Here is a 26,865-nt window from a genome sequence, read left to right as displayed (position 1 = left end):
TCCAACATTTTCAATATCACTGACCTTTATAAAGAGGTACAGAGCTGTGAGAAATAATCTGATTCATTTTGGCTAATACTATAAACCTAAAAGCATCAAAGAGATAAGTCAAGCCAAGAGATATTACTTAACATTTTAAATAAGCTAAAGGTCTTCGTATACTAAAAGGTGTTCTTTTTTCAGAAGAGTATCAAAGACTCCTGTAATCTACATGGGGCAGTTCAAATTTTCAATAGCATTGATATTCTGCGTAAAGAAAAAACCCCACAAATAAACAGAAAAAAAACCCCCAAAAATCCTGTCTCAAAATTGCGATTTCATCAATATCAAAGAAATTTGTGAAAGTCTATTGGTCTGAGCAAAATTTCACTTATATATTTCCTCAATTCCAGGTTCAAATTTTGACCAGAGCATGTGACAGTCCTTAGGCTAACCAGGAGTGTTCCTATGAAGTTCAAATTATTTCAGACAACTGTTTCAAGACTGTCATTTCTCAACTGACTGTCCTACCCATCTCTTGGTTACTTGGAGTCTTTCCCGAAGTTTCAGAAGCTCAGATTTTTTCCATGATCAAATTGTTATTTTCTAAGCAACCCCAGTGCTACTATAAGAGATAGGCTTGAGTACCGTGAATAAACTGCTAGATTAAACATTTCATTGGTGTTTCCACTAGTTTGATGTAAAAATATTTAAGAAAGACTGCAAAAAACCACCACCAGTTTCATGGAACAATCAGATGTTCCTGCATTGCTGGGATCAGTGGTGTCAAATGTTAATGTCCTTTCTGACAATATTCTTTGTGTTTCTCTAAAAGATTCATTAAGTATGAATCACAGTACGTAAGTGAGAAGAAGAAATAAGAAGTACCTCTTTGTTGTACCATCTGATTGCAGTGGCTGACTTACAAACACATGGAACTCCTTAAGAAAAGCATGTCTTGGAATAGCTAGTGTATTTAAAGGATTTCTAAAAGGATTTAGAAAACTAATTTTAATCAGGCACATTCCAGCTACATTACGGGTTCCATTTTATGTTTGCTTAGGGAGGAGGGTTGTTTATACTATTATTTTGAATCTATTATTTGTGCATGAATAGCATCTCAGGGAAGAGCTGATCCTTGCTCTAGAGAAGATATGCGAAACTAGATATCCATCTGTGCAGAAATCTGATTGTTGGGATTTATAGTCATAGCATCTTTCCTTACTAAATGCTTTCTCTGTGGCTGTAATTCCATATGTTATTGCACAGGACAGCAAGAGAAAACCTTTTAAACATAGAAATCAACATAGAGCGACTGTGAAAATCGTAGCAATTAAAGCAAAAGCAGTAGTCAGGTAAAGCTACACTATTCTGCACATTCACACATAACCCAAGACTGTATTTCTAGGTTAACAGTAAAAAATAGAGGGAATGTGCTTTTAAAAGACTACAGTTCAATCTCTGGTTTAATACTGTGAATTGCTTTACTTTTCATCAGAGATGTACTAAAGATGTTTTCTTCAGAGATGTACTGCAGAGATACTACCTACCCAGGAAGCAATAGTATATTCTGGAGAGGGTAATAAATATCTGAAGTTAGAGCTTACATAAAAGTAAATGTTCTCTCTTTCCATTCCTCTTAGTTAGCCAGGACAGCCATATATTTTGTGGGTATCAAGTAGGAACATTGAAAGCACGATAGAGGCCGTGGCTTCTCGATTTCAGTAGAAATTTTTTCCAGTCAGGAAAACCAGGTCCCAGCACCACTCTGTCAGAGCTGTAGCAAGACCACTTATTATCTTAGGACTCAATATGTTCCTTTCAGTGGGAAAATGGAAAGCCATCATTTTATATGAAATTCCCTAAATAGCCTTGCTGGTGAATTTTCCCTGTATTTTTTTTAACATGGAATTTCAGTTCTACATGCCAAAGGAGATGGGCTGCTGATTAAACTTCTTTAATCACACACCAGCAGACTGAAGACCTCCCACTGTCTGCTCTAACTGTCCCCTCACTGTCTCAAAGTATTTTGACTTCATCTGTAGCCTTGTGTAATAGAGTCATTTGTCTGGTATGTATTTATATCACTGCGATACCAGTCCTCTGTTCTCACAAACTGATTTTCAGTGTGTCATTTCCATGTATGTCACCCTATTGCACATTTCAAAGCTACCCAAAAGTAATTATGATGAGATGCCCACGCTAATATAGAGCTGAAACTGCATTCCCAGTGTGAAGCTGCTTTTGAGTATATACCCCATGGAGCAGGTTTCTCTGAGAAGAGTAATACAGTGATGGTTTTGGGGAGGTAGTTTACTAATGCTACACACACATTTGTCCAAAAGAAAAATTCATGTCAGAATAATTAACAATACATGTCGCGACTCATTAGGATCAGGACAGGAAACTATTGCTGCTGGCAACACAAGTGACAGACACAAGTCAGCTAGTGGCAAAGACGTGTCACTCCCTCTAATCAAACGGAGGGGGGCGGGGAACATGAGATCTCTGCTGATCACAAGTACTTTCTCAGTTTAAATTTAATAGTCGTTTTGATTAAAAGGTTTTTCACTTTAATCTTACTTAATCAGATAAAAAGACTTGGTGCCATGTGTATGAGGCAGTATCTATGACTCACGGCAAACTGCTCCTTAGCAGTATGAATGCAGAATGCAGTTCTTGCTGAAAGAGGAGGAAATTATGTTTGTAACTACATCGCTTCTTGAGAAACAGCAAGGTTCATAATTAAACTACATAATGAAATAGTATCATTCCTTCTTATCAGACACAATAAAAGCAGTGTGAACCTGTAAAACCTTTGTGTTAAATGGCTGGTGTTACTGAAGGCAGACAAAAACTGTGCCTTTCTTAATGAGGCAAATTAAGATAGAAATAAAAAGGTAAAGGTAAATTCTTCTAAAGTTTCAGAATATTATGTGCAAGAAGCTGTGATTATAACTAGTACAGCTTGATTAGTTTATATGCATGCATAATTCTCAGGACTGTATGAACAGTCAGCTCAACATCTAACTGGTTATTCAGCCTCACAGCAATCATGCCTGTGCAGCTGCAAGACAGACGTTGAATTTTTGCACACATAGCGTTGTGTTTGCACAGATATTAGCCTCGGTTTCTTGCTGTAGAGGACTGAGGTCATGTCTACAGCAGAAAGTCCTTCTGCCAGGACTTTGAGCTGATTACAGCTTTTACACATTGCACTGGAAGGACAGATACATACTTGCTGAACCGCCTTTGCTAGCGCCAAGTGTCCTCCCCTCAAAGTCCATTTTAGCAAAAGATACAAAATACACACTTTCTGAGTCTAGCAACTCTGCAGAGCACAAGGACATATTGACATGTTGCTGCGAGATGTCAACAAGGAACTCAGGTTCAAATTCTCTTAATCCCTTTCTTCCATACCGCTACATTTTCCCCATGCTTTGACCTTCACATTTCTCTTTCAGAGTTTTCATGATGCCTTTTCCTCTTTCTGTTCAATCTTGCAATCAGAATAGTGGCATATCAGAGCCTACTCACAGGTAAAACTCTCAGCAGACTTTACTCCCAAGGTAGCCTGTATTCCACAGCTCCCCTGGAGCTCCCCTGGAGCTCCCCTGGAGCTGTGGTAGACACTCAGTGGAATTGTTGATGATGGCAGTGCAGGAAAAGGGCAAGATCTCCTAAACATCTTACGATCAGCACTGCAGAGCAGAACAGTAGGAAACAAGCATTAAAAAATGTGCCATTATACTACATTACAAATCCAGGAAAATCACCAGTGACCCCGGATTTCACAAAGGTTGAAACACCCTCTGGCACAGAGAGACACTGGTGACAGCAGAAGGAGATTGCTCATTTGTCAAACTCATCCCAGATGTTGATTCACCGGGGGCAAGAAGGGCGAGGGAGTTTACAGCACTGTTACAGAGGCTCAGTCCACTCTGGTATAGCACAATACCCACACAGCCTTACTCTTTTTTCATATCCAAAATCTGGCTCTGTTTGTCCAAGACAGTTACCAAAGGTTAATGAGGTTGCAGCTGGAAAGCCCAGCATGGGAGCAGATAGGTATGCCAGGACTGTGTTCTACACTGTTTTGGAAGTTGCCTATGTAACTCCATTAATGAGCTTGCTTTGAACAAGTAGATAATTTCATCTAATGTTCCTTAGATTTTATAGTGTAGGAGACAGCAAGAAATGTACTGTTATTTACTGTTTCATGGCCATGTGAGACCTCATACTCTTGTACGATAACACAGACATGCATCCTGGATGCTTCATGAACAGCATTCACTAGGCGGGGAAGGTATGTGTCAGAGCCTTGGGACAGGCTGCCCAGAGAGGCTGTGGAGTCTCCAGCTCTGGAGATAGTCAAACCCTGCCTGGATACCAATCTGTGCAGCCTGCTCTAGGTGACCCTGCTCTGGCAGGGGCTTGGACTTGGTGATCTCCAGAGGTCTCTTCCAACTCCTAAAGCTCTGTGATTCTGTGATGCTGTGGCCTTCTAAATATAAAATATTTTCCAACAAAACCAATGGGTATATCATTCCGGGAGCTACATTTGTGGATTTAAAGAACCAGTGCTAATCTTAGATGGCTGTTTGCTTCCCTGGTTTATGATGACTAGCAAGAGAGAACCGTTTGCCTTTTTCTGAGCAGGGACAACAAAGCTGTTGAATGTGTACCAAACACTGAAAATCCTGGCAGTGACTCACAGCTAGGCAGAACTGTAATGAGTTGCTACTGTATGTTATGTTTTCCATAATATTTGTGGAGCAAAAACTAGCTGGATGGAGGGGCGAAGTGTAAGGACAACTGATTTGGGATAACCTGGCACAATCAGAAGAGCTCAGCAAGGCTGTAAAGATCCCTTTAACATCCAGTCAGAACTGCATGGCATGCTGATTTTGTCTAGTTGTTTGCATAGTCGGCTTGGATTGGGATTTTTCATAATCTGCAGATGCCTGTTTTACATAGGGCAGAGGGGATGTTGGAGCCTGTTAATATGTAAAATAGGAATGTCATATTCAGTAGCTAGACCATTATTTGAAAACAAAGGTATGTCAAATCATGATAAAGAATGTGCAAACAGCAGTAACAGCAATACACTTCAGAGTTTATGAACTTGAACATTATTTTTTTTTAAAAACTTAGTCACACAAACGTGTGTGAAGTATTTTAAGAAATACTGTAGTTTTTCCCACAGGTCCATGTATGTTTCCTTCTACCTCTTTCTCCTACCCATGGAAGTCCTGTTACACACTTCCTAGACTTCCCACCTGCTTTTCCTCAGCCATATTGTCCATTAACCCTTTGTGCTGCTCCTTGGACTCGAGCATGCTCAGCCATTGTATCACACACTCCCACATATCCCTACTAATGCACTTGACAAGCAGGGGGGATGTAAGCTGCCCTGCTTTTTCTGAGCTTTTCCTAGTCAAGGTCAATTAGTAGGGGGCTGTGACTTTGAAAAAGAAAAGTAAGCACATTGAATAAAATGTCAAATGGCAAAAAATAAAACCACCTTGGTGAAAATTTGGAAAGGGTTGGATTTGCTTCAGGATTGTTGTCACGGTTTAACTCCAGCCAGCAACCAAGCAGTATACAGCCACACACTCATTCCACTCCCCAGCAGGATGAGGGGGGAGAGAATTGGAAGGGTACAAGTGGGAAAACTTGTGGGTTGAGATAAGAACAGTTTAATAACTGGAATACAGTAACAACTCCCAACTCCTCGTACACCCCCAGCCTCCTGGCTGGTGGGGTGAGAAGCAGGCAGAAAAAGCTTTGGCTCTGTGTGAGCACTGCTCAGCAGTAATGAAAACATCTCTGTGTTATCAACACTGTTTTCAGCACAAATCCAAAACACAGCCCTGTACTAGCTACTATGAAGAAAATTAACTCTATCCCAGCCAAAACCAGCACAGCTGTTCCACAATTCAAGCCATTACAAACATGAAGGTAGTCCTCAAATCCTTCATGAGAAGTATTTGTGGCAAGAGAAAGGAGTCCCAGGGTCACCAGAGCCACACTGGCACCGGACTACTAAAGAGAAGCATGTGGAGATGAGCACTGACTGCTGCCTGGACTTAAGCTATTCATGGCTTGAGGGCAGGTTCTTGCCATGGATTCTATGCAGGATTGTCCAACCTAAATCTATGTGGTTTGAAGTCCTCCTGGTTATCTGAAGGGTCAGTGCCCCTTCAATCTCCTGAATAAATTAATCACTACTGGGTGCTGCCAGGAATCCTTCCTTGTGGTCAGAAATGGTGTCCTCTTTCACTTGTGTGAGCTGGGATCCAAATATGGCTGGAAGATTTTTGGTACTCAGAAATGGTAAATTCTGAAGAGAAACACCAGATTATCCCTTGCCTTTCTTCATCTAACAGTGCAACTGAAACAGCTGATGTTGTTTCCCATCCTTGCTGTTTGAAGAATTATGTTGCTTGCAGAGGTAATTTTACTAAGGAGATGGAAAGCTGGTTTCACCAGAAAAAATAATAGCCCGAAAACTTTGCAGTGCAAGCTAAGTTTGAGAAATTTTTATAAAAAATACTGCAAAAAAACACAGCCCTAAATTACGAGCTCATAATGGAATTATTTACCATGCTGCAGGTCAGGACTGATTCTCTAATGCTGTGCTTTGTATTATTATTAGAAAGACGTTGTGTATTATGTAGATATGAATATTTTAGGTGGATTTTTACTTTCTTCTTATGAAAACTGGATGCAATAGAAAAACATCAACACTGGACTCCCGTGATTTAGAAACTGTGCAGTAAATACTGTAAACAATTAGCAAATCAACATTTTTATTTGTTTTACATGATAATGCCCATAACAAAATGTGCCAGTTTGGGAATGTTGTTCAGAAAAACACTCGAGGGAGGAATCTTGCCAACGATAGCTGTATCAACAAACAGCAACAATAACACATATGCTTTTATATAATTAGGATAATTGCCTTTATTTCTTAAAACACAATTTTGTTCTTACGGATTAATTGACAGGGCAAACATTCATGTTATCATACATTGCTCAACCCTTGTTAACATGACTGTATCTTCTCAGTCTTCACCACATATGCAAATGCCTACCACAACTTCACTGAAGTTGCTGCTAAATTGAGTCTTCAATGATCTCAGTACTGTTCTTTCCAGCTTCTGCTCCCGTATAGCTCCTCCACTCAGTTCCCTGGTGTACTCCATTGCCTTCTGGCCTATTCCTAGTGCAGCGATCCACTGCTCAGCCTTCTGCTTCTAGTCTGGTCTATTTTGCTGATGCAGTGATTCATCACCTCATCTAATCTCTGATTTACAAAATGTGTTAGATAGCCCACAGCCAAGGAGATGAGGCGGTGAAAAGGACTGCTGGGGAAAATTAAATGAACTCGGAATTTATCCTTCTTTAGAAAACAGTGCAAGGTGTCTTCATCTCTGTCGCCCTAAAGAGTTTTTACAGCAATAGTTCCTCCTTCTATGTGCCCTCCAACCTCTCTTTGAAAAAATCTCTAAAAATAAATACAAGCAAAATACTAAAGTCAACAAACTTAACTGGAAAAAGAAGGATACCACCTGACTTCAAACAGACATGGGCACTCCGAGAAAGAAGAGAAACTCATCAAGCCCACCAGAAATGTTGCAATTTAGAAGTGATTTACATGGAAGATACCCCCACAGTATGACATTACAAGATCCAAAGAAAGGATAGGTATAGAGGGAGAGATGCATGGACAGGAGACTAAAGGAGAACCAAGATTGCTGGCTGGCAGCAGGAAAAAAAAGTCAAAGCTTTCTGTAAATATTCTGGGCCTGATGCAGGCATCAGTGCAAATCAGTCCTATTCCACTGAATTTAGTGGAACTATATTATTTACAACAGCTCTGTGTGAGCCCATCTGCCCCTTTTTGCTGTAATTGGATGGCTAAGAAAAGAATAAGGGGGCTGTTTCCAGATAAAATTAAATGTGAGACATATTTTCTAGGAAAAGTCATATGGGATAATACACGTGTTGTTTCCCTGTCCAGCCTTTCTTTGGCCAGCAAGTGGCATGGCAGTCTTTGCAAAGGTGCCCCTGCCAGCACATAGCATTGTAACAAGATCTTACCACAGGAAAAAGAAAGGCTAATTAGTGCCCTTTCAGAATTCCTGGCAAAAACACATACAAACCAAATCTGACAAAATGCTGTACAATTTACTTTTGGATCAGGACATCTCTGGGCTTTACTAATAAGGCTCTGACTTCAAAAGTGCCTGCGCTCTGTTTCCATTCCTACCACATACTTATACTTAATTTTTCCATTCTTGTTAAGCATTAGGCTGTGACAAGAAGGTTCAGCATCCAACAGAACTCGGTTTGGTTTCCTGTGAAAATTTACATTCAGAACTTTATTAAGAAGAAGGACTTGGTTTTACTCGTTATCTTTGTAATTCTGATGGACAGCTGGGGTGACTTTATGGTCCTCAGCACCCATATGCGTATCTCCTGTTACCAGTACACTGAAGTGGTAGAAGTGCACATTAAAACTCTGTTATTTGGAGTTCCTCCCTCTTTTCCACAAACAAAATACTACCTATATTTGCTCTTCCCCTCCCACAGTGAGATAAAGAGGCTTAATCTTCTCCTGGGCTCTGCATGATCTTCTTTTATCTCCTTAGCTGTGTTCCATATAATGAAAGTGACATCACAGGGTGGCTTTTTGCCTCTTTCCACATTACTTTAAAATTAATTACTGTCCTAAGTTTAGAACGTTTAGAAGGATTTTAATTTTTACTTGGCAATTTAAGTTTGCATACATCATTTTTATCTTTTTCTTGGGATGTATATTTTTAGATCAGTGACCTTTGGGATGTATGATTCATGCTGATTTAATTTTTTCCAGCTGGTACATTTTTACTTAAGCTGATACAAATGTGGTGAAACTGATACTTTTGCAATGAAACCAGCCATTACACACCTGTGCTCTCTTTTTATTTTATTGGAAATGAATAGAATTTCCTTTCTCCTATTCTCTATTTTTTTCCAACATGTCTGTAATAACCTTTTGGGGGAAAAAGATACAAATAAAATGCCCATGCACCTGTACACTAATGCCACCTGTCACAGACCAGGAGTTATTCCAAATCAGATAACAGTATTTATCACAAAAGTCAAGCACACCTCCTATATATTAATGCAAGTAACTAAATATATTAAGTATTTTGTTCATCCATCGGGCTGCCATAAGTTCTGCAAAAATGATTTTGTGATTCCTTGGGTTGTAATCTACACACATGTCATTCTTAGACCCTTTCTCAAAAATACTAACAAACATGTCCATCAGCAGCTGAGCATTCAAAAAATAAGTGTCATAGCATGTTAATTGTCCACAGAGGAGCAAACCTGAGCTTTTAACGGGTTTCTTTCACAGAGGCTGTACCAAAGACCATCCCCATGCTTACACAACCAGGAATGTGTTCTTTCTACATTCTTCTTTTGTCATGAGAAACAAGGTGCCTTACCATCTCCAGTCCAGATGCCCTCCATGAAATTCTCCTATTCCCCTACAAAACCCACACAAAGACTCACTCACTTTGAGAATTTGATTCACCCTTGCTCTTTGGAGGAGGGACAGGCTTCACTTCCATATTACTTCTAATCTCAGAAAGACATCTCTAAATTCCTACTTTTTCTACATAAAAGGGAGAATGATAAATAGTAGCCTGAAAACAAACAGACAAATAAAATAACCCCCCCAAAACCCCAACTCTTAGAGGACTATGAAAATGAAAGCCTTGGGGAAAAACCCTGGGGCCTCTTGGTTCAAATACAAAGGCAACATCAAACTTCATAATCATATGAGGTGCAAAATATTAAGAGATAAAGCATCCAAGAAAGTTTTTGAACTTTGACCCTCATTGCTGCCTTGGTGCAATCACTGGCAAGCAGCAAAATCTGCAAAGCAGTAAGCCAAGGTACCAACAAAAAAAGGTACAGATATTATTGACATAAACAGATCTTGGAAACTGTCACCTCAATGTACTTTAAACATTTGTGTTTGCAGTTATATTAACAGTAGTCTATATACTGGATTATTTTTTTAATGTTTCTCAAGTGAGTGCAAAGCTTTTAATGGTTTTGTGTTTCTCATAATCTATTGTCTGACATGCTTAGGCTTGTTCATTATTTATTCTATGTGTTCCATAAACCCAACGAGAAGTTTAAAGTACAGACACCCATTGCAGCCATGACATAAATTGTGTATCTTTTTGGAGGACAACGGTATTAAATAGTTTTACCATAAAGTGTGCCAGATGTTAAGCTCATGGGGCTGAGTCACAATAAAGAAGTGTTGATATTTTCAGTGGAATGCTATTAGGAATTCTTAAAGAGCTGGTTATATAAATCAAAACGCAATTAGGATACACTCTGTAAAAGCAAACAAAGAGATCAGTTGACCCTTATTTAGGAGGACACTATTATTTGTTGTCAACTGGTGAGGTATTCTGAAAATGTTACACTCTCACTGAGATTTTGTATGTATTATCAGGATAATGGTAATTCTGGAAGACTTTAGTTACTTGCTAACACCTAACTTCCACCATTAGCTATGGTACTAGAGAAAATACAGATGCATTCTTCTCGGGAGCAGAATCTGTGCCCTCTTATTTCAGTGATCACTCACATGCTATAAATAGTGAGCATCCAATATAAATAGCTTTCTAACCATCTACAATCTGAAATTTTCTTTAAAAAATGATTCAACAAATACTTACGAATAATGGTTACACATGCAGAAAACAGAACCAATTTCAAAAGGCTGTTGGTCCGGATTCCCCCGACATTCTTGCTTATGTAAGTGATAATTTCTTCCACGCATTTTCTGCTCACCATGGGATCATCTGCAACATAAACAGATAAGACAAAGGGCCTTAATTTTCAGAAGAACAAAGGAGTGAGGGGAGAAAAAGGAGCCACCTTTAGTTGTCATAATAATACTCGCTTCTGACTTCAATGTTGAGTTCACACTACTCTGCGTCACAAAAAGCCTCACTGCAATCAATATCATATTAATGCAAAATCTAAACAGGTAGTCTAATACAATAATTTAGATTAGAAGGGGATTCCAGAGGTCATGGAGTCCAAACACCTGCTCAAACCAGGATCCAGCTCCAAAGTTAGGCCTGGTTGATGTTCGATCAGGTCAAAATAGAAAATAACCTGGTGACTACAGTCATGATGTCCTCTGATACTTTAAAGATATTGATTACTAAAAGCTCTTCCAAATACCATTTAAAAGATGTAACAGTGATTGTCTGAATGATTTTAAGTTTTGCAGCTTGCTTTGCACCTTTTTCAAGACTAATTAATCCATAGCTTTTCTTGTAGAGGAGGGATGATATTTAATCTTCATTCTCAACTAAAAACACTTAAAAAACCCCAAACTTTGACTGCCGAATGTGTTCGAGAGGGTTTTTGATATGGACAAGGCCAAGCAGCTTAACAAGATCATTGCCTAATTCCAGAAAAAGGAGAAAAGCTTACTGTAAATATTAGGGCAACATCTTGGACTCTTAACACTGAGATTTCAGAGTTAATGTTCTTTAAAAATCTTTTACATTTTTCAGGGGTAAAATGGAGCTACAACATAGAAGGGGAATGAAAATTAAAAAATAACAGAGGACTTCACTCTACAAATGTAGCATTGTAATAGTAGTAATGGCCTGACACTGGTGCTGATTAGAGCTATTTTTGGTGTATAACTTATAAGTAAGATGGAACTCTAGAAATTAGTGAAACAGAGTAAAACACGTCAGCCAATTAAATGATCACAACATTAGTATGTGTTTGCTGGTGACATGCCTCACGTGAAAAGCTTTCTGATACAACATTTCTAAGATGGTAATACAGACACCAGACACTTTGTATCCACATTCATGTTCAGTTTATATATATTTTCTTAATTGAAAGAATCAATGCTTTGTGAATTATAAGTGATGGTATTTTAAATTCATAGATCAGAATCTCTGCCATAAAATCTAAGATGGAGACCAAATTCTGCTGAGCTAGATCATTCCAAATTAATTAATCAGTAGCCCTACAATTAAGGATCCTATTTAACAGATTAGGCCACAAAGGGATTACAGCCTTACCAGCCACTTACGTGATTGTTTGCTACACACTGGGGAAAAGTGCTCTGCATGGATGGACAAGAGGAGGTGGATCAGTTTGAGACTGAGCGCAAGGGATCATTCTCCTCCCAGAAGTCCCTCAGGAGAAGTACAGGTCCAGCAGATAAGCTTTCCTGGAGCAGCTGGAAGGCAGGGATAGTCAATTGCTATTGCTTATTTGAAAACTGATCAATAGCAGTTTGGATGACTGTGTTGGTGATACCATTTAGCTCTTGAAAAAGAACTTGGGGTCAGGTGACAACCTTCTTGTTCATGTGAAGTTTCAAAGGTCATTTCACCAGAAGGAAGGAGAGAGCCAAGCTTAGTCATGCAACATTAAACCTTTGGTGTTCAGAGCACACAAAATGTTTGCATGTTTACAGCAAGCAAAACCTACATGCTAATGGTGGAAGACATTTCAGTGAGTGAAACTAAAATAACAGCATTTGTCAGTAGTGTGATTTAGTGCTTTGCTTCTGATCAGGGATTAGAAATACTCTAAAGGTCTAACAGCCATTAGAGCTTCATCTCTCTGCCTTCCATGCGAGATGGTTTAGATGCTATTATTCCTGGATTAAAACAAAATACATAAGGACAGATCCGAACTGAGGAAGATAAATATGCAATTTCCTGTATCTGTAGTAAATAGAGGAATTTATGTCTGGAAAGAGAAATATTTCTCTTTCTCATGTTTATGTGCAATCTTACATTAAAGTTCTGTTTGTGGCCACATTAAAATACAATCTTTTTATAGGAAAAGTTTCAAATAGATTTGAAAAAGAAAGGCGCTGATTTTTGTCTTCTGAGTTTTCAGTCCTGTCTAGAGCCTCGACCTTCTGTATGTGAACAGTTTGCTGGAGAGGTGCTGAAATTAAACTATACATTTTTGTCACCGAAATAGTAACATTAACTTCCTGAGGTTGCAGAAAATTAATGAGAAATGTGCCTAAATCACAATGGTTCTAATAATTTTAAGGTTTAAACTCCCCCTTGTTTTTTCTGGGTGGTCAGCAAGAAGTGTTCCTGCTCTCCTAAAATTTGACCTCCACTCCTAATACACATGGCTTCTGTAAAGAACAACATTCACAGGACCAGTGAGGAGGTGTAGGGCAAAAGTCACTCCACAGATCCTTAGAAAAAGTATCTTGGCTTCAGTCTTCACTTCAAAGACCCCTCGGGACCCCTGGACACTAGAAGAAGGTAAGAGAGTTTGGGAAATGAACAGCTTTCCTCTGGTTGAGCTGGGGGTGGTCCAGGAGCAGCTCAAAGGGATCATTGCACACAAATCCATGGGCCCAGATGGGATGCATCCATGTGTGCTGAGGGAGCTGGCGGAAGTGATTGTTGAGCCGCTCTCTATCATCTTCGACAGGTCTTGGAGAACAGGAGAAGACTGAAGACTGGAGGATAGCCAATGTCACTCCAGTCTCCAAAAAGGGCAAGAAGGAGGATCTAAGTAACTACAGGCCAGTCAGCCTCACCTCTGTCCCCGGAAAGGTAATGGAACAGCTTGTTCTGGATGCCATCTCCAAGCAATTGGAAGAGAAGAAGGTCATGAGGAGTAGTCAGCATGGATTCACCAAGGGGAAATCATGCTTAATCAATCTCATAGCCTTCTACGATCTCATGACAGCCTGGGTAGATGGAGGGAGAGCAGTGGATGTCATCTATCTTGACTTCAGCAAGGCCTTTGATACTGTCTCCCATGACATCCTGATAGCAAAGCTGAGAGAGTATGGGATAGATGAGAAGACAGTGAAGTAGGATGAGAACTGGCTGTTGGATTGAGCTCAGAGGGTGGTGATCAGTGGAGCAGAGTCTGACTGGAGACCTGTGACTAGCAGTGTTCCCCAGGGCTTGGTGATGGGTCTGGTCTTTACATCTTCATCAACGACCTTGATGAGGGAATAGCATCCACCCTCAGCAAGTACGCCGATGATACAAAGCTGGGAGGAGTGGCTGACACGCAGGAACACTGCGCTGCCATTCAGCGAGACCTGGACAGGCTGGAAAGCTGGGCAGGGAGAAACCAAATGAGGTTCAATAAAAGCAAGTGTAGAGTCTTGCACCTGGGAAGGAATAACTGCTTGAATCAGTACAGGCTGGGGGATGGCCTACTGGAGAAGAGCTCAGTGGAGAAGGACCTGAGGGTCCTGGTTGATGACAGGTTGGCCATGAGACAGCAGTGTGCCCTGGTCGCTAAGAGGGCCAATGGGATCCTGGGGTGCATCAAAGGGAGCCTGGCCAGCAGGTCAAATAAGGTGATCCTCCTCCTCTACTCTGCCCTTATCAGACCCCACCTGGAGTATTTTGTTCAGTTCTGGGCTCCCTGGTATACAAAAGACAGGGATCTCCTGGAGAAAGTCCACAGGAGGGCTACGAAGATGATTAAGGGCCTGGAGCATCTCCCCTATAAGGACAGGCTGAAAGAACTGGGGCTGTTCAGCCTTGACAAAAAAAGGCTAAGAGGGGACCTTATTAATGTTTATAAATATCTCAAGTGTGGGACACGGGGGGAAATAGCCAGCCCCTTTTCAGTGCTCTGTGGAGACAGGACAAGGGGCACCAACATGCGGAAGAACTTTTACACAGTGAGGGTGACAGAGCCCTGGGACAGGCTGACCAGGGGGGTTGTGGAGTCTCCTTCTCTGGAGATATTCAAGACCCATCTGGACGCCTATCTGTGCGACCTATCCTAGGGAATCTACTTTGGCAGGGGCTTGGACCCAATGATCTCTTGATGTCCCTTCCAACCCCTACAATTCTGTGATTCTGTAATCTTTAAGACTTGTGAATGAGCATTTTGTGTCTTTCTTTCATTTCTGGAAGAATTGTAAAGAATCTTGAGGGATGTGATTTTTATATCAAAATACAAGTTAAAAACTTGTCATTAATTTTGTAAGACAGCACCATCTAGCCTAATGTCTCTGATTGATTCTGCAAAGTCATAACTCTCTAACCTCTCTCCAAAGTTCAGTTCCCAGAAGAGAAGAAAAGTCTCATGACAAAAATCTTCATAGGAAAAAAAGTCTTGGGAAGGATAAGGCTGGCTGAAAGACCTAAAACCCTGTGTGGATGAACAAGGCAACAGCAGCAACAGTTGTTCGTAAAGGCAAATGCTCTGTTCTTAGGTTCACATGATCTCAGTAACACACACTGACATCCTGTGCTGCCGGAGCAGATGCCTCAACTTGCCAAATGGCGGCCAGACAATGCATTTCCAGGCTTCGACAATTAGTGAGAATAGTCTTATTATTTAATGCAGATAGAGTTCCTGTGCATCAGCTGCGCCTTGTCTTCCAGAAGGAATGCAGTTCTGATCCACAGTCCCTATTTAAAACAAAAAACACTGAAGCAATTATGACTTCCATAAACATGGTTTCTCTGTGGACCACAGCCAATTACCAGTAATGTGATAGTCAGCAGAGAGGATGTACCTGTCAGTATCTTCCTTTATTACAGGTTAGTTGAAAAATTGACTAAAAGAAGCCTCCATTTTGTCTTAAGTGCTCACCACTTCCAAAATTTAATTTTCTTAAGAAAAATTTTGCTAACTCTCATTGAAAAAAATAACCAGAAAGAAAAAAAAAAAAAAGACACTGAAGCCACTGGACAGTCCTTAGAGGTTTCTTCCAGTAACTGGGATCTCTTTTTTTTCTGGGAATAACTTTGGTAATACTCTTTTGTCACGGTTAATGAACAAAGGAATGTTTTCTTAGACCCTGGGTATGTTTTTATAGGAGTTGTTTAGCACTAAGTGGTCCCTTTCATGTGTAGGATCAAGGTTTTACAATTTAATTCCTTTCTTAATCTGATTACTACCTCTAACCTAGAAAACAAAAGTATTATACTTCATTCAAAGACTTCGTCCCAGATGCTGTCAGTATGTTAACCTAGGCATTTGTTTTAAAATTAAGGATAGCAGAATCCACATACTTTAAAGTTGATTCTCCTCCGCCTATGATCGATTTATGTCTGCCAAAAGCTTGAATCTTAGAAGTGAGTATATTACACCAGTCCTCCTTAATAGGCTGTACATCTCATCATCACCTCAATGTAACTTTAGAGACTGAAGATATCACAAGAACCTTTAGCACATCATTATATCTTTTCTCACTCCATTAAAAGAAAGAAGAAATAATCTGGATATCTGAAACCTGGTTTCTAAGCACAAATCTCTAAATTTAAAAATATATTCTACCACTGCAAATCTTTTTAAGGAAGTGAGAGCTACAAAGTAATAAAGGATAAGAGAGAAAAATTAAATTAAAAGCATTTAAGTACTACATCCGAGTTCAACACACTTGGATGATTCCCCATGGAACATGTTATGATTTTTGTCCCATGTGAAAGGAAGCCAAAGCTAATTATAGAACAGAGAACTGGGCAAGCAAATAAATCAAGCTTTACAGTGCTGAATTCTCACATCTGCAAATTAACAACAACGGGTCTGTTAGTGTAGACTCTCTGTTACAACAGACAATACTAAATGTAAGTAGAGTTGCTTATCATAGAATGACAGAATCATAGAATGGCATGGGGTTGGAAGAGACGCCAAAGATCATAGCGCTCCAACCCCCCTGCCACAGTCAGGGACACCAACCTCAGGCCTGGATCTACACAAGGTTGCCCAGGGCCCCATCCAACCTGGCCTTGAACACTTCCAGGGACGGGACATCCACCACCTCTCTGGGCAGCCTGTTCCAGCACCTCACCACTCTCTCTGTAAAAAAACTTCCCCCTAACATCTAATCTAAACCTTCCTTCCTTTAGTTTTAATCCATTCCTCCTTGTCCTGCCATTATCTACCCTTATTTTAGCATAAGAAGATGAACTCCAAAAGGAAAAGTCCACTTCACAAGAATTTACATCCATGGGCTAAATCACCACACAAAGAAGTATGGACTAGAAGGAGGGCATTAGCTCAGCATGTAATGCTGCAGAAGCGCACACAGTTCTGTGTGTAAAAGAGAAAGAAACAAAAGACAGAGGGAAATCCATGCAAATTGTCTTCCAAACAGAAACTTCCCTGGCAGATAACACTAAAATTTCCATGTAACTGAAACCATGGAAAAAGCCTGCACACCCACTGCGCACCCAAGAACCTGTAGCATAGAAATGGTGCAGTCACCTCCATATACACAAGCCAGGTTGCTTAGAAGACTATTTTGACATTCAAATTGAAAATTAGTTTAAGAAACATTGGCCACTAGCTTGCACGTTTCATCCACTTGGAAAAATTGCTTTCAAGCTTTTTTCTTTTTTTTTTTCCTGTTTGCCAGCAGTAAGCACTTCCAGGCAGAAACGGAAAAAGACCACAGCATCAAAAAAACCCATCCAAATCTGTGTTGAGACTGGTTTTGAGTCTAAGTACTGTATTACAAAGTATATATTTTAATGTTCATTGCAGGACTCGGCTGCTAAGGTTCATTTTCCCTAATTTAAAAGGCAGGTAATATTTACTTTGCTGTTAATTCACTTGGATGTTTGTAAGAATCATTCGTTAATGACAACATCGCACTTTGAACATGTGAAATCCTCTACAACATTAGCAGTGCTGTTATTACAGGGAGGGAAAGGCACCACTTGAAAGAAAAAAAAATCAGGGCCAGTTACTTTTTCTCTCCCCACTTTGAAGATCTAGAGCTCACATATATTTTTAACTCTATTTTTTTCTTTAGCTTTGTTTCTGTCTACTTGAGTATTATCTCTAAAGAGTAAGTAGGGTGGAATCATAACCTTGAGGATGACCAGACATTGCAGGATTACTCCAGCTTTTTTCAAACTAATGCATTTAGCCCCAAGCCAAAAGAACAAGATACAACCACCACACCCTGCTACCCACAGTCATACTCCAGTGCTTTACACCATTGACTTCAAGGTCTAAATACCTTTCTGGATTTATAATTTTTTTCCCTACATGTTACGTTTGACAAGGATACATTTCTCTAGCCATCTAGCTTCAGTACAGCAGAGGGCAACTGCTAAATACATATGCAGAGTTATCAACAGGATTTGTACAACATGTAGGGAAGTCTCTGCAGTCCTGATTTCATCAGTCTTTTTATCCGTATTAGGCAAGATTAAAGCTAGCTAAAATAGCTAGCAGAGGAGGTGCTGAACTGTGTAAGGGCACTGTTTGACTCTGGAGCGCCTTTCTGCACTCACTTAACAACTTTGCTGTGCTAAATCCAGACCTGGCTAAAGCCATTTGTTGCACAGCATTAAGCCCCAGGTGAAATACAGGAACTCAACGCCCAAAGAGAATGTTCTGACTGAGATAATGCAGCTGTAAAGAATGAGAAAAACCCTCGGCATTGCCCAGGGTTTTGCCCCTGCACAGATCATTACAGTCTTGCGGCTAAAACTGGTGGTGCAGAACTAGGCCACCCCTGAGCACAAGTATGTGGAATGCATGGATTACTGTATATGAAAGCCACGGCCTTTTATTCACTGAATCCAGTTTGCTTAAGCGTGTATAATGGACATTGTATTGCTGGAGATTCTCCCCTTTTATTTCAATGAGCTCGAACCTGACTGGATTGTATGAAAACAGGCAAAAATCACAGGGCTTTTATAAGGGCCTTCTTTCAGCAGCTGGCCAGACAAATTAGAACATGGAAATAGATTGGTTCTGGTAGATCCCCACTGATTTCCAAGAATCCCTTGGTGATTTTGGAGAGAGAAATGAGAAACAAAAAGTAAGCAGATAGTACTAGAATAAATCCCATTAGATCTGCAATAGCTACTCCTGAGCAGTAAGCCATCAGCATCTGTCAGTGCTGCCACCGCTCAAAAGACAATGTGAACTGTGCTCCTTATTAGTAATGCCTGAGTGGCATGGTGTTTCCCTAGATGATTTAGAAATGCAGATGGTATATTTTATTTGAATTATGGGGTAAATAACTATATATGTGGAAAAAAAGAGAGAGGAAAAGAAAGAGAGGAAACAATCTCACCTAAGAAAATCATTGCACAATCCATTTAGCAATTTACTGCAACGCAAATGGGTCTGTCGCATCATTAGCAAAAGGAGCTTTTATGAAGCATTTCAACTTTGAAACATTGCATAAAAACATCAGCATGCGATCACTGCTTCATCTTGATATGCTTTCCATTATTCTTCTACAGGAAAAAAATGTTTTGATACAAGACGAAACGCAGTTCCCAGCTGTATTTTGTCATGAAATGGCTTTCATAGCCCACAGCTCTACTATCAGGAAAAGATTCTCAGCAGCTGGGTAAATACGTTCTGCTTTGTTGATGCTGCCTGTTAATTTTGCATCTAAAGCTTGCCAATGTTATAGAACTAGAAAGCTTAAGAAAATACCATTGGTGGGAAGCACAGTTGCTATACTATGGATAATTCATGGGCAACAGATGAAAAGGATCATGCTGGTTCTTCTCCTGAAGTATTTCAGGATCTGTTTTCAACACAGAAATCTCACTGATTAAGTAGATAGATAGGTAATCAGGTGCTTAGATAGATATTGTAGTATAAATGTTTGTATATGTATATATGGGCTTCCTGCTGGCTTGCAAGTAGGTTTTAAACCACTTTTTTTAAGTAGTAAGTTTTAACTTCAGGAGAGATTAGCTTCAGCATCAGCCACCGTCCTTTTAAAAGTACAAGTATTGAACTAAGAAAGTTCATGTTACAAATGTCTTCCAGGCGTGGTTTTAATATACCATTTTCAATTATTGTTTGTAATGCTTCAGTATGTTGGGTTTGTACCTAGATATTATGCATGCACCTCAGACATTTAGAATGTATCTTAATGGCATAAGGTATTGCTGGTATCAGTGTTCCTGCTGACTGAATTTTCTTCAGAAATGGAACAGCGCAGCTGCTAGTATGATCCCACAGCACTGAAGATAAATAGCTCTTCTTCCCACTTCCCTAGGCAGCCTGGGTGGACCTATGTAACTGCAAACGCAATTTACATCAGCTAATCTGAATCTACACACGCATGAAAATGTACCTTGAGGAGGCACCATCCCTTTCCTGAAGAGTACACGCTCAACAATACTGTGACACCAAGAGCTCAGTTAACCCCTTCCCTCCCTTGAGCTGTCTCCTCCCCGCCTACCACACCAGCCTGCAATGCTGCCTCTCTCTCCCTTAGTCCCTCCTGCACTCTGCAATAGCCCCTCTTGAGAGGTTCGGCACTGAGACCCTCTCTTACTCTCCATGTGTTTCTGGCTTGCCCGTGACCTCCTGTTTGGGATTGTCCTCTGACTAAACAGGCTGAACAGCCGTGGCACAAAGAACCAGTCTTAGGGCAGCTTTTGATAATCCCTTAAACCAGTGACTAATTAATTTGAAAAAAAGAAATAGTAATTGGCAAGAAAGATCACTCAAATCACAGATTTGGGCTGATGACATTTGTTGTTAAACCCAATTTTAGTAATCTTAGCAGCTGCAAAATTTCAAACCCGTTACAGAGGCTATAAACTAAGTCACAAGACGGAAGGAAGGAAACATGGAGAACGAGACAAGATGAACTGTTAAGCTTCTTTTGCAAATGCAGAGTTTGATTTAATGTTCCAGATTACTAACTTGGATTATTTGATTCCAAGTGCTGGGGTTAATCAACGTTTTCCCCTAACAAGTCTGAATTCTGAATGAAATGTTCTTTCCATAGTTCTTGTATAGCTTTTGTAGAGTACACACAGAAGTTGCTCTTGGGATTACCATTGTAGAGCTCAGCAAGCAGGCCCTTACATGACCAGTGGACATAAATTGGCTGTCTGGGAAAGGGGGAAAGGATATGTAAATGTCCTCCCTTACAATAGTTCCCTTTTAAAGGAGCAGTTGAGTAGGGTGCATCAGAAGCTAATGAAACCAAATTGCATGATATTCAGTTATCTACCCACTTATATGCTAAATAGAAAGTAGGAAATGCCCAACAAGATGCTATAGTCATTACATTTCTTCAGGAATGGGTCTGATGTTGTAGCTTTCTCTATTATGTTATCATAAATACATAGTTTGTCTGTAGTGTATGCAGAAAGATTCCATTCAACACCAATTAAAAAAAACCCCAAAACACCACAAAGGGTGTCGTTAGCAAATTCTTAGACCTTGTATGGCCGTTCTTCAGATCCTTCTGCTTATTGTGCAGCACTGCTGGGTACAAGTTCTCACTTGAGATGTCGGAATTTTCTTCAATGATTAAGGGGGCATAGGTTAGTGAAAAACAAAGATTTTAGAAATCCTCCAAAGTTATACCACCACATAATTTCGGCATGCCTTTGGGTCACTAGCACAAACCCTGAGTCTCATCTTTACATACAGAAGATGGAAATAACAATTCCCTCTCTCAGCAGTGTCATAGGGAAAACTGGTAACTCCCTTGAAGAACAGAAAGTCCTCAGATATTGTAGTAGTAAGGTTCTGGTATTCTTAAACCAATGCATTCAACAGATAGAAAAATATTCTCTTATGTGATCAATTAAAAATGCAAAAAGAATATGCAATACAGTCAGTGTGCTCCCAGTGGGCCTTAGTTTTGCTACACCTACTCAAGTAAAGTAATCTTCCATTTTTGCTTGCTGAAGCTACTCACACCATAAAGTTCTATCTTCATTAGGATAATGGTAGCAAAATCAGACAAGGCAGCCTTATTTTCCTTTAAATCTTCCTGTTCTAGCGTACCTCGAATAGCACTGAAAATTAAAAGGAGACAAGGGAGGAATATAGACGTAAAGAGCAGGAGCAGACATTATTATTGTCAGTGAGAATTAGCCAGTCAATCTTTCTGACCGCAAAGCAATTTAATTTCGCCTTTTACTGCATCCATTTTCTTTGATTAATTTTAATGATGCCAGACTTCTTGTCCCTTGGGGCTGGAAGGCTGCGGGACATTGTCCAAGTCTTTAACCCAGGGTCCTGTCACCTCTCTGGTGATCCTGCAGGTGGAAGCAGCTGGAGTCCTGACACTTCTCAAAGGCGCAGGTGATAATCTGACAAGCATTCTTCCTCTCTCTGTGAAATGTGCCATAACATTAAAGGACTGAGTTATCACTCAGCACTTAACAGCTGTTGGCTTTTCCTGACAGTATTAATACAACGTTAGACACAGAGATGTTTCAAGAGCGAGAGATGTTTAGTGAAATTGCAGGTCTGTGAGGTTTCTATCAAAGGTGTTTATTCAACCAGGGCTCACAACTGCAAGACTTTTAAAAGAATAATTTATCTACATACAAAAGATACCAGTAGCTTGAGTCATTTGTGCACAAAAGGCTCCACTTGTCGTGAAAAGGTCTGCGTTTTCTGACTCCCCTTACAGGAAGTCTAATCTGCCATCACCAACACATACAAGCCTTGTCTGTTTGAAAAGTTCATTGTCTGTTTCTATGACCAAGCACAACACGCAGACAGCTGTGCCTTGTTCCTGTGTGTTCCAATGCTTTTCCTCAATGCATTGAGTGCTACTAACAAAAAAAAGGCAGCTTAAAAAATGTAGCTTAAAATAACCTTAAAAAATAAAAGGAGCTTGGTGTTTGTATTGGTTTTTTTATATCTACCTCCATCTACTGTTTCTAAGTGTAATGCTCGGAAATAAATGAAGCAGTCAAGAAGTCACGTATTCTTCATAAACTGCTATATAAATTAAGTTGTTGTGGAATTATCTATCTTAATCACCCCCTTCTTTTGCCCTGATTTTGCAGCCTGTTCCTTCAACATCTGTGTTTACTCCCATATATATTCTATTGATCAAATTCAAGTTCCCTGGTAATATGCTTGAGAGCAAGAATCTAGCAAGTGATGCCACTATACCTCACATCCTGACAGCTTCTTCTTTAACTACACATAAATCAGGATCAAGATGTAAGACTGAGAGGGTGAATTTGATGACAACATAGATTTCTGTCTGATTTCCACCACCATGCATTTTGTGGATCCTACTGGGCCCGGTGAATCAGAATGCATTATTAAAAACTTAAACAGTCTCTTCTGGAAACATGGCAGGAAACCACCGAGTACAGGACCTGTAAAATAAGAAATATTTTGTTTCCATATCATGAGTTTTTCTACAAGAATGGATGCTGGAGAAAAAGGTCAAGCTAACTTTTAAGTCAATGTTACAATCTGATAGCTCTTCTTTCTCCTGGTCCCAGATGTGGTTAAAAACGCAGTCACTTTGTAATGCATTGGAATACAAACCTTTTCCTCTGTGCAGTGGAGACCAAGTTGCTGTGTTAATCACTAATGACAGTTTAAGAAAAATTAAAAAGAAGAAATATAAATTTTAATCCTGAAAAAAGGTTCTGCCATGTATTTGCAAGTTAATATTTAAATTCAGCCACCTAATTAAAGACCATGTCGTACTACAAATGCAAAAGGAAAAGGGCAAAAAGACACGTTATCATCCTCAGTTTTGGTATTACCTTACTCTTATCTGCATAGCTGTTTAAACTGAACAGGGTCTTTTGTTGTTGTTTGTTGAAAAGAAATAAATCAATGGTCAAGAAATATACCAAAATCTGTCTTTCCAGAAGTGACTGAGAGGTACAAAAGCATTTTTAAAAGGAGCAATGTAAATCCTTCTGCTCTTACAGGAGCACCTGTGGAATAATCCAGGGATACTAGTAGCTGAATACCAATTAATTAAGCTAATTAAGGTGAGTTTTCAAATCCTTCCCAGTTAGACTGGTAATGTCATGGTTTGAACAGACTGTTCTCTGAGAAAAACATTAACATAGGTCAGGAGAGCAAAAGGCTGAAGTCCAACTGTGTATTCCTCTGCAGTGGTGTGCTGGCTGGCTTTGCAGTTACTCCAGAGTGACTTTCAGCTGGTTTGGGCACCTCTGTGGCTGTGAGTGGCTGAGGCAGAACAGCGTGTACTAAGGGCTACAGACTCAGTGAGGAACCCACCCAGATTTTTCTGTGCTTAGAGTACACTGAATGTTTTCCAACACTGCAACACCACTCTCACCATTTGAGACAGCAAAGGTGAAACCCAGCTAGTCTTGTCGATACTGGATGACTTGGTGAGGGCACACAACTTCCCTGGCACATCTAGCCCTAAAGGCATAAGGCATAAGATTATATTTCTGATTTCCAAACAAGAGAAAAAAAGAGCAGTGTATTTTGGGAGAATAGGCATATCCCTGCAAGGTATGGCCCGTTGTAAGAGATTATTTTATATGGACTGGGAGAGAAAAGTGAGAAGAGTAATTTTTAATGTTTGTGGTTAAAAATGGCAGGGACAGTAACTCACGGGTAGACTATCTCATTGTATTTAAACTGAAGAAGTTACTTGACTCATTGATGATGTTACACTGGTAAACCAATATTTATGCAAAATCCAAAAGCCAGATGCACTTGTAGCGAGGTGCCTAATTCCCACCAATGTCAAGAGCAGGATCAGTCATTTATGAGTGCAGACTTGCAACCAACACCGGAAGAAATCACTTCCTACAGGAATGGACATCAACTTGGGCAATTTACCATGCCATTAAGTCTTGTTTCAAGTGTAACTTTCAACTTTGGGAGAAGTACAAAAGCCAGCAGAATATAGTTCCTCACCAGTAAGGAGTTTAATATATTTTGACTCAAGGTGACACCAAGCACAATGTTAGAACTTTCCATCCGTGTGTCATTTGTTCTGAGGAAATCCTGAACCCAACCTTACAAACTCTAGCTAAATGACCAAAACCAAACCACTTCTGGAAGCTGCTTATATGTATATGAGCTAGCCATGCAAAAAACTCCTCACATCTGACTGCTTTTTGAATGTAATGTCCTTCACACAGATTAGAATTACACTGCATCATAATGCTTGTCACTGTATCTTGTTTGTTTTTAAAAGTGCTTTTTTTAAGCTTCTGGGCAACACCAAAGATTAACATACATTTGGGCACCAGAATGAGACATTTCCTCTAAGTTTGTGTAAATTATATTAATATAATTTCTGGGATTGTTTAGAGCATTTTTCTCAACCAGTTATTAATTAAAAAACATATGTTAATGCTCATTTTCATGCTATAAAATCTTCTGCTTTTTGTTCACAATAAGCCTTCTTTTTTGTTGTTGTTGGTTGTCTTTTTGTTAAGCATGACTCTTAAAACTCTTTCTGGTTATACTCAGAGCCTTGCATCCATTTTTAGGCACAAATCCCATTCACCTCAGTGGATCTCGATGGGATTTTTGCCTGAGGTGAGGTTAGAAGATGCAGACCTGATGTTCATGCGTTTTGACAAAAACATCTTCACACATTTTGAGTTCTTCAGTGCTGACAGTATTAATCTTTTTTTTTTCTCCACAACCTACCAACTCAGTGCACCAGATATTTAATATTTGATAGCAAAGGTGATATTAGGCCCCATTGTCTGACTCACGTAAATAACATAGCAGTTGAAACCAGATCTTCTTCCTTCTATATATAATGTATGCAAGGCTAGAAAATAAATTAATGTAGTGTATTTCAAAATATCCCGTATATACCATCAGTAATGTAAAAGAAGCTAGAATAAAGTGGACACTTGAACAAATGAAATATTTTTTAAAATTTTGAATTATTCTGCTGCCACCTTCTGGAACTTAATGAAATGGTCATCTCGTGTTGGTAACATGGACATAATTTAACTTTCAACAGCAGCTGCTAACATTATTACAGAGAAAGAATACATACATTTCTTCTTCATTCCTAGATATGGAATAGCACAGATTCAAATTTAAGGCTTTTATATGTGAATAAGATAGAAAATGTACCATCAATCATGACTCTCAAGAAACAGCATGAATAATCAGCAGATCAAGCATTATTTGGTCATAAAGAAAAATGTAAAACAAGGCAGGAGCTGCTCACACATAACACATAAATATCAATTAATCATTCACAATTATTTATTAGTTTTAAACCCAAGGTTGCTCAGTCCCTCTTCCCCCCAGGTGTGTTGTGGCCTTTGCATAACTGCACTGCTTTTAAAATGTAACCATACATAAACAAACAAGAGGCAAACAAGTCCTAAGTCCTTGGGCTCTGTGCTACATCTTCTCTCCCTGTTTCTGTCAGAGAGATTTTTCTTCATGTGAAAATGCAATGCAATTTGCGGAAGATTAATATATGCAAATGTAACACAAGTACAGCAAGCATGTCAGAAGTTCTTTATTATCACAAAGACAACTGGAGCACTGGGCTTATTTTAGAAAAGGAGTGATCACAAGCATTTAAAGTGGAATAAGAATACAGCTATCTGTATTTGTACATGGTCCTGAAATCAAGTTTTCTTTTGATGCACAAGATTAACATTCCCACAGCATCCATCACTGCTCCTCTGCCTCCATCACTGCTCCTATGATAGACGGATGACCTTTAGGACAGGGACAAGCTGCCGCATGGCAAGGTGAGGATTGGCGACTGCCAAGAGTGTTGCAGTCACCCTTTCAGGAAAAAAAAAATAGGGGTATTAGGAGATGCAAGCACCAGCTGATTTACTTCTATGAAGTATCATTCTTTTATCACTAAAATTTAATTCAGATTAATGCACTGGTGCTATGAGATACTTTTTTCCAGAAAGCGCTAAAATGAGTTCGTTTCTTATGGAAAGCGTTGTCTACATGATCACTTAAATTACCTGATTGTAAGAGGAGTTGACGAACTTGTGTTCATCCTGTCTTCTGCTGCAATGGCATGTCCTGACTGGCTTACATAGACCCACAGAATCACAGAATCACAGAATCATTTTGGCTGGGAAAGATGTCTAAGATCATGAAATCCAGCTGTTA

The sequence above is a fragment of the Gallinula chloropus genome, assembly GCF_964237585.1.
Source record: "Gallinula chloropus genome assembly, chromosome: 4".
In the NCBI taxonomy this organism is placed as follows: Eukaryota; Metazoa; Chordata; class Aves; order Gruiformes; family Rallidae; genus Gallinula; species Gallinula chloropus.
The sequence above is the reverse complement of the archived record's forward strand: the minus strand, read 5'-3'. Positions refer to the sequence as shown.